We start from the raw sequence: 7,467 nt of genomic DNA on the forward strand, positions 1-7,467 counted from the left end.
TGACCAAGCAACCCACATTAGCCATAACTACGACAATTGAGACATGTCTCTTTTACTATACCATTGGGGAAAGACTAGACAACTTAGTAGTAAATAAAGAGCAAGAGGCTTCATTGATTGGTTGCTCAAGAGCTACCAATCAGGGTTCATGACCATATCTATAGATCTAGACACTACATCTTTGATGAGTGTTTTCATGAGGCAATAGACCTAGTATACAATCTAAGAGATAGGGATATAGAGGTCATCCACTTAAACCAAGAGATAGGGGATGTATCATCCACATCTCGGCTAAGGGTGCCTAACCCCAACACTAATTATAGTCCTAGTCAAGGACATGAGTATGAAAAAGTTGGTAGAAAATCTACTAACTAATTAGGCTAGCAGTGGTGTGGTTGGAGGGCCAACCACCACAAGGGCAACCTTAGGGCCATTCCCAGCTAGCTCGCCAAGTTGAACACCTATACTTGTTCCTGGCGAATTACTCAAGTTGAACAAATATACTTATTTCCACAAAGAGACATGCTTTAGAGTGCAATTTATCACCGAAACCATATAATTTTAGAGTGTCCCTTACTAGGGCCTAGATAGCAACACTTTTTTGCTCATTGCCACCACCCAGACACACATCTCATTGCTGGTACACCAAGGAACCCTGCAAAGTGGGCTCTGTCTCACTACTACGGATAGATGCTCCATGTGCCAAGGCAACCATTAGCCTTACCAACCCCATCACTTAGCATAAGCTCCAATGCCCCATACTGAGAGGTATATATAGACCCCAACAATTTCTATATCCACCACAAGGAGCCATAACATAAATCTCATTATTAGTACTACCAAGGAACCCTAGCAAAGTATCCTCTAACACTACGATAGATGCTCTCTATATGCCAAGGCCAACCATTAACCTTTCTAGCCCCACCACTTGCTCCTCAACTAGCACAAGCTCCAATGCTTGCCTATCAAAACCCCTTACTAAGAGGTATGTATAGAACCCCACAATAACCATATCCTCCATAGTGAGCCATGATATACATCTCATTGCGCATATCAAGGAACTCTGGCACGGTGGCACTATGATAGATGCTCCACATGCGCCAAGGCAACAACTCTATTAACCTTGATAGCCTCACCACTTGCTCTAATTACCTACCTAAACCCCTTACCAAGAGGTATGTATAGACCCCCACAATTACCAAATCTGCCTTTGGTACTACCACCTCAATTGGTTCCTCCAAGAATTGCACCATTGCAATGATACTTGATGGCTCTACCAAAAATAGAAACTCAAGAATATGAGAGCTATCATGGGTGGTTTCCTTTAAGTAGCCAAGCATTACAGGTAGAGGGCAGCCATAATAGATAACTATAAAAGATTCCTTTGAGAAGTTATTGGTAGAGAGTAGATTGGCATAGCTTCTCTACATAACTCAAAATAGAGAGAAGCTTGAGAGAGAATATCAAGCATGTTCTTCCTTATGAGTGGTGCTACAATGGAGAGAGAACGCCAAGCATGTTCTTCCTTATGAGTGGTGCTACAATGGAGAGAAGCCTGAGAATGTTAAGCACATTCTCCCTTGTGAGTGGTCCTATGGGTCTCTTCACAAGTTTAGCCAATGACACTCAAAATGACAATGTTGGTAGGTGAACATGGCCCCATAGCTATTAATCCCATTTTGGATTAACAAAGATGCTCCTCCAGTTGAGAACATTAATAAGTGTTATATAAAGACACTATTAAAGTTATACATTTTGAGATACTGGCCACCCAAGGACTTAGTTAGTAAGTTTTAGGCGCCCAAGTGTGAATAAGGGCCAGTTGTATAAAAGGCAAATTCTCATAATGAAAGGACACAATCTTCCTTTGTGCTAAGAGAGCTCTTGCTTTGTCTTGTGAGTGAGAAAGAGAGAGTGAGAGTGTACTCTAGTGCATATTCCTCTTGTATGCACGTGTGTGTGGAAGAGTGAGAGGTAGATTGTCTTGGATTGTGGTGTGAGTGACTCTACAGTAACAGCGTCGTGGAGGTGGAGATTGGAGGAGTGGAGCTTCCAAAAGCAATCTTGGGGAGCCTCAAGGGACCTGAGCTTAAGGCATTGGTAAGCACCCAACGATAGTTGTTGTCTATTACTTCTTTCAATTACGAATGGGTAGAGTTCTCTCTTAGGAGGTGCGGTAGCCCATAACAATGTTGGCGCCGCTGGTCGGGGAAACACCATTGTTTCTTCCATCCTCTTAGAGCTCCAACTCCCATTATGCAAGATTCACTATTGCCTTTACATTTGGAAGGTGCATTGTGAAGAAATTGTGTAGATAAGGTTTGAGCGGTAGAGAAAGAATTACAATAGTTCTAGAAAATTGTGTGTTGGAAGTGTGGGTGAGTACTTGGTAGAACCTAGAGGAAAGCTACACTTAGTTTTACATTCAATTTTGTTGTTTTTCGTCACCAATTCCTATAACATGAGCTAGCAAATTGGTGACACACAATGTATTGTTTTTTTTTAAATCACATAAAAATTATTAAAAAAGGAGCCATTGGTTGTGTTCATGTCTTGCATTGCATTCCTAATCCTTGGCACAACCTTTCTAGATCAATTGGATAGGAAAATCACCTTCTAACCATCATTCTATTGACATGGATAGGGAAATCCTTGGCACAACCTTTTTAGATCAATTGGATAGGGAAATCACCTTCTAACCAATCATTCTATCGACATGGCTATAAACATGTGAAAGTGTAGGAAGCCATTCATGGCGTGAAACAGTTTTCACAATCAGCGCCAGGAATCTCGAGATTACCTTACTAAAATTAGGGCGCCTTATCCTAACACATCTGACACAACGAAATGAAAAAAATCATACCAGATAACCTTACTAAACATGACAAAGCTAGCATGCTGTCCATGTATATATAAGGAGGTAATGAGAGAGTCTTATCTCGTGAAATAGTAGCAAAGTACTTCACGATGTAAACAACAATCTGCTTCACGGCGTGAAGCATAGTCTACTTCACGACATGAACTACAATCTACTACTTCACAGGATAAGACTTCACAATTTAACCCTTCACACGTATTAATGCTTTAAGTGTTAGCAGTTCACAAAATAACCTTTCACACACTGCTAGTTCACAAATTAAGGGTTGTCATAAACCAGAGATAAGAGAGTACCCTAATTGCACCATTGGAGTCTATCCGACTCAGATTAAAGTAATTCTAACCTAAAAATTCGAAACGTGAAACACCAACCGTCGTAGCATGAAAAACAGTTCACGACATGAACAACATTCTGTTTCACGGCATGAACTACTGCCTACTACTTCATGACATGAACGATTGACTGTTGTTTCATGGAGATCCGCTATTTCACGACTAGAAAAGATAGTTCAGCAGAAAACCACGTGAAACGGTTGGAGTAGTGATTTTGCCTGTTAAAACACATTCTCATGCACTTGAGGTCCGAGAAACTCATTGGAGATGACCTTACCCACAACAACAATAGTGCATCAAATCACCCAGGTTCTTCCTACCAAAAAAGTGTTGGCTCAGGCCGCTCGGCGTGCGCTCAATTGAGTGTTTCAGCTCTTGGAGAAATCTGACCACCATAGAAACAAGTAGTGAGGAATCCATGGAAGAAGGGCTAAGATTCTCTGGCCTTGGAGAGGAATTAAAACCCTCTTCTCCAACAGAATCTTTGATATGGCAAGGGGATTTTTCGGTCTCCAACACGGCACAGAAGATGAAGCGAAATTTGCAGGCATGGGGGGGGCATAAACAAGCACAAGACATGGTCTAAGACCGAATTTACCAACCCAATCTTCTAGCCCTAGAAATGCTAACACAGTGAGGATCAGTGGGATGACCCCTAGGGTTAAAAGAAGGGATAAGGAAAGTGTCGCTAAGACAGGTTGATAGCATGTGGATGGGAATAACCAGAAGGAGTGATACCAACTCTAGAACCCATCAATGAGGAGCCAAGGGCTAAAAAAAGGCTTGGAACACAAGAAGAGGAGGAGGTGTTAATCCAATTCTAGGATTAACAAGATCTACCGCCATTATCTTACATCAAGGAGTCACGATAGAGTCATACATTCAAGATATGAAGCAATAGTGTCCAAAGCTACAACTTGGACGAGCGCCCGTAATGGTTTGACAGAGTATTTATGGCGATTCCCACTTCAAGAGCTTGTGGTAGGCAAGTTAGGATGAAGTCCTAAGTGATATACTTCATGGATATATTATGAGAGTAGTCATTGTAATAGCATTAGGCCTCTTATGAGCTTAAAGTGCTCGGCCAGCCACAGTTTAAGTGAGTGTGAACACTTATGGCCATGTATATAAGTGAATTTCTCTCATAATACAACATACTCTCCCATTGTGCAATTGACTCTTGCTCTTGATAATCCTCTTGCTAATCTCTTTCCCTAATGCATGCTAATGAGTGTGTGTGAGTAAAGTGACGTGAGAGGAGGGACGAGGACCTGTAGTGCAACGTGGCGGTGTGACAACGCTCGCGGGAGACACGATGGAACTGCTTCTCAAGGAGTTGTAGAGCTTGGAGACCTCAAGGGTTACGAGCTTGGCCATTAGAAAGATCCTCACGACAGTTGCGGTTCACCAGGTAATCTCTTTTTGGATGTGTTTCAAGGAGGGTTAGGGTGAGACATAACATTTTTGGCGCCGCCTGTCGGGGAGCCATCCCTTGGCTTTTTCCATTGTTTTGCCTCTAATCTATGTATAACCCATTGCCCATTATCTTGATTAATGGTTTCCCATGAAAAAGATGTGGATTTAATGGTAATTTGTGTGAGATTTGGTGTAAAATAGCTCTCTTTTTTGTTTTTAAAAAGAATGCTTTTTGCTTAATTTTTAGATTAATTTGTTATTTTTGTTATTGTTTTGTGGTTTTTCATGTTCTTAGGGCTTGCACATAGTTTGTATTAGGCTTAGTTTGCATCCATTGCATCAAACAATGTAAGAGAAAGCAATTTTTAGTGAATGTTAGCTCTCTTTAGTGTTAAACACAGAACTAAGATCATTAATTTTAGAATAAAATTGTTTAGAATAGAGTGTTAGCAAGCATTAGGAGTAGCTTAATCTTTTAAAAATTTCTTAAAACCATCAAAAAATCCCTTAAATTTGACTAATTCTCTTAATGGACTAGTTTTTGTCATTAAGGATAATTAATCTTGTTCAAGAGGCCAAAAATTTAGAAAATGTGTTAGTTGGGGTCTACATTGATCATATGAATAGTCGAAATTAATGTTTTTTAGTGTTTTGAGAGCATCTAAATGCATCAAAACACCTAATCACATTAATTTTTTCATCAATTAGAGAAATTTGACTCTCTTTGCTTAATTTTGCCTTAAAAGAGGATACCATAATTAAGGTCTAATTAATCTCCTATTTTACATTAATTTACACAATCGTTGATGCACAAAGATTAGCATTCCCTTGCTCTATCCAATGATGTGCCCAATTGTATGAATTAATTAGGGATTAGTGGTTAATTAGAGTCCTTGATTAGTGTAAAAGAGGAAAAGATTAGTGGTTAATTAGAGTCCTTGATTAGTGTAAAAGAGGAAAAGATTAGTTAAAGGATTAATCTTAGATTAATTTTTAATCACTTTTTTAACATAACTCATTAAGGCTAATGAGCATTCAATGAGTAGATGCTCATGAGTTGTCAAAATTGTCCATTTTGGGTGTCATTTATGAGGGGTGTAAGGGGTGTCATTAAAAGGTTGACTTTTTTGATTCCCACTTACCTTTTTGGGAAAATGCACATACCCCTTTCATTTTAATTTCAAAAAAATATTCCCCCCCAAAAAGGAAAATTCGTATTTTCCACTAGACTTCCCAAAAAAAAACCAGCCGCGCCGTGAACGGAATTTCGGCCGTGAATGGATTCCTGCGAAAAAAATCCAGCCGTGATGAAAAGTTAGACGTTTAAAAAAAATGAATTTAATATTTCGTGGAGTCCGTTTCACGACGTGAAAAGGTAATGTTTTCACACGGTGTGAAAACCTAAGGTTTCACGTGGAAAAAAAATCAAATTTAATATTCTGTGGAGTCCGGTTCACGGCATGAAAAGGTAACATTTTCACAACGTGGAAACCTAAGGTTTCACGTGGAAAGAAAAAAGAATCGAATTTAATATTCCGTGGAGTTGGGTTCACGGCGTGAAAAGGTAACGTTTTCATAGCGTGAAAACCTAAGGTTTCACATGGAAAAATAAATAAATTTAATATTCCGTGGAGTCCGGTTTCACGGCGTGAAAGCTTAAGGTTTCACGCGAAAAAAAAATGAATTTAATATTCCTTGGAGTCGAGTTTCACGACGTGAAAGCTTAAGGTTTCACGTGAAAAAAATAATAATTTGAATTTAATATGTCATGAAGTCCAGTTTCATGGGGTAAAAAGGTAACGTTTTCACAACGTGAAAACCTAAGGTTTCACACGAAAAAAAAATCAAAATTTATAAAACTTGTGAAGTCAATTGACGTGAAAAGGGGTCCGTCCCGTTGACTCTGAAAACCACCCCTGTTTGGAGGCCTGTATCTCCTAAATCGTATATCCGATGAAGGCGATCTAGGGTTCATCGAAAAGCTGACATTGAGCTCTTCAACTTTGGACCCGCTCGTCTGAAGTCAAAATCAACCATTTTGGCCTCCAACCAGTAGCCTCAAAATTCGACCCGAAAATCGAGGCAAAAAACAGCCCAAAAAACCATGAAAAATTCGTAATAAAAAAACAGTGCAAAAACGACGGCGAGCCATATTCGGGCTACTTTTTGAGAGTCTAAACGACAAAATCACGGACAACTCAAGAAAACAAAGTTGTAGTACTCCAAAAATACTACAACTCCCTCATACATAGTTTTTCAAAATTCCTTTTGGAACACCCTCAAAAACATGCTGTGAAATAGAAAAAATTCTCGAGAAAAATTTTCATCTTGAGACAATGATGGAAAATAGGTTTTAGGACCTCCTCTTCTATCTCAGAAGTTCTTAGCATACACTTTTTCTGAAAAAATATCTCAAGTCATTCACGTGCGTATAGCACCTAAGTTAATTAGGACAAACAGACACCCATTTGATCCAACAAAGAGTACGCCAAGCCTCTTGAGGCTGTAAAACGGGCTGTGGGAAAGTATAAAAAATAAAAAAAAATGTGATTGCTCATTGAGGAGCATTTAGGCATTCTGACATGGCCACGATAGAGAAATTGCCAAGGATTACACAAGGACTGAACCCAATGGCTGACATCTTTGAACCATTGAGATCTATGCCACAAATTCACCTCCCAATACCATTGGCCATGCCTATAACAAGCGTGTCATTGGGTTTTACACCCCTATCACTTCCATCCCACCAGGCTTTGGTCCCTTGCCTAGCATTCCTGCAAATCCTATAAGTACCAACCCTTTCCTAGATGCTCACACCTTGGACATACTGAACTAGTCTAG

The sequence above is a fragment of the Cibotium barometz genome, chromosome 14 (genome assembly GCF_041138505.1).
Source record: "Cibotium barometz isolate CiBa-2024 chromosome 14, ASM4113850v1, whole genome shotgun sequence".
In the NCBI taxonomy this organism is placed as follows: Eukaryota; Viridiplantae; Streptophyta; class Polypodiopsida; order Cyatheales; family Cibotiaceae; genus Cibotium; species Cibotium barometz.